General features: G+C 30.2%; 1 protein-coding gene across 2 annotated transcripts in view; it reads right to left on the bottom strand.

Moving 5' to 3' along the window:
• Positions 1 to 2199, bottom strand: part of Shab (Shaker cognate b) — a 153754-nt gene that overhangs the window by 95386 nt on the left and 56169 nt on the right. The window lies entirely within an intron of this gene.

The raw sequence follows: 2199 nt of genomic DNA, 5'->3' as shown, positions 1-2199 counted from the left end.
ATTTTTTAGTATAAATATTTAATTTTCGAAAATTCTTTCAAAATGTCTCTTGAACTTTTTTTTTATTTGTACCTGTAATTTATTTACCACCAGCAAATGAGCTGTACTATTCAGGCATGACAAGATTTGGTATGAGTGAGACAGCACCCAGAGCAAACTATGAAAATACCAGAAAAATATATATGTATTCAAAATTAAACAGTGTTCTTTGTAAATAATTAACATAATGTGAAATGTCAAAGTAACTGATCTACATTAAAAAATTGAGTTTGAAAATTTAAGAAAAAATTAAAAAATGAAGGAGTGAGATCTACAGCTAAATATGCAAAAGAGGTGATTTTTTTTTATTCTAATATTTTGAAGTTTTGTTAGCTATTTGTATAAATTTTTCCTGTTGCTATATTATATACCTTGTTATAGTTCAGACCACTTATATAACTATTGAACGATTTTCGTGCTTTTGTGTTTAACAACTAATGTCCCATACACTGACGTCTAGACCCAGTAAGAGGGTCTGAAAGGAGTGTAGGCATCCACACTCCTTTCAGACCCTCTTACGTTTCATTGCCGTGTATAACATTCTCTACCTCTCTCCAAGTTAGGAAGTGAAAAAAAATATGTATATATTTGAATTTTTTTTTTTTTCACGTTTGACTTCAGAAAATTTATCGGTACCCATTTCTACCTTCTCCTGGCTTTACTTGTTTCATTTTTTTAACTAAGGAGATCCCTCATTCAGCTCCTTTTCAGTATCCAGTACGTGTTGACTAGTTTATTGGTGTTCTACCATCACACCAATAAACTAGTACAAAAAATGGTCTGTCATGAAAGGCATGAGAGGTCATCTTCAGTTCAGGCTTTTTAGAAACTTTTCAGTAGTTTCCTTAGAAGCAAGGTGTTGATGGTTAGGTAGTTTGTAATTATATATTAAACAGTTTCCTGTCTTTTCAGTCTTATGTGAGGATTCCAGGTCAGTAGTTTGTCCAAATGTAGTTCAAGGTAGCGGGTCTGTTCTACAGAGGTAAGAGCAACATTACTAAAGGATAATGTTGGGCAGTAGGTAAGCTCACGACGAAGATTAAAGGTGATTTGTGGGACTGGAGGGTTCGAGATACAATTAAAGGGTTATTATTTACTGTGAGCACACGTGTGTTATTAGAGTAAGTGGTGAGGATAGTGATTGGTTGGTTATTTATTGATTAGTTGGGATTTAAGTTGTATACATATGAAATGTAAAAACGATTTTAGTCATAATATCCAAAATTATTTTTAATTGATTGACTATGTGAGAGGGAGTAGTTTTGGTAATTTGGAGTAATTTTGGAGTAGAGAGTACTATAAATTTTAATCTTTGAATTAAAATATAGTTTTAGAGAGTTTCATTACTTTGGAATACTTCAGTTCTTAAATAAGTAATATCAGTAATAAGGTTACAAAGGATTTTAAGAGTCATTATGAATTGATTATGCATTATATTTAAATATTTGAAAGCCGATTATCATAATATATAAGATATAAGTGAGATTTGATGTAGAGAGGTGGAGAGCTACTTGTTGATCTACTTTGCATATCTATGGCGCCCTGGTGACACCTTGTGATCAGTAGCTAGTACTCCGACTATATTAGGTTTTGGCTCTATCTTCTCCTTTAGATGAAGAAGACAATTTCATCATAAAAGTTATTTTTGTTTTATTACTCGTTTCAGTCGTTTCATTTATTTTTCTAGTATGTTCTACGCGTACTTAATTTTAATGTCATTAAATTACTTTTCATTACTGTTTATAAATGAAAACTGTAATTTGGGAGGAGAAGATAGTTAATAAATGGATATGGAGGGAATAACACAAATAAATAAAACTTACATTATTCGTACCGTCGTTTCGATCTGAATTTCGGTCCCTGATTAAAGCCAAAACCAACTATAATATAGTGAAAAAATATTGCAACGTGAATTTAAGATAACAACTAACACTATAGCAAGATATTACATAATACTGCATTAGTAAAAATTAATAAAAATAGATATAAAAATTTGCAAATATTAGAATAAAAAATAAATAACCTGTTTTGCCATATTTAGCTGTTGATTTCACTCCTTCATTTATAAATTTTTTTAAAAACTTTTTATACTTAATTTTGTAATATATATCGCTGACTTCGCACATTTCACATTATGTTAAATATTTACAAAGAACACTG

This window comes from Halyomorpha halys, unplaced genomic scaffold (genome assembly GCF_000696795.3).
Source record: "Halyomorpha halys isolate HHAL.00 unplaced genomic scaffold, Hhal_1.1 Scaffold143.1, whole genome shotgun sequence".
In the NCBI taxonomy this organism is placed as follows: Eukaryota; Metazoa; Arthropoda; class Insecta; order Hemiptera; family Pentatomidae; genus Halyomorpha; species Halyomorpha halys.
The sequence above is the reverse complement of the archived record's forward strand: the minus strand, read 5'-3'. Positions and strand labels throughout refer to the sequence as shown.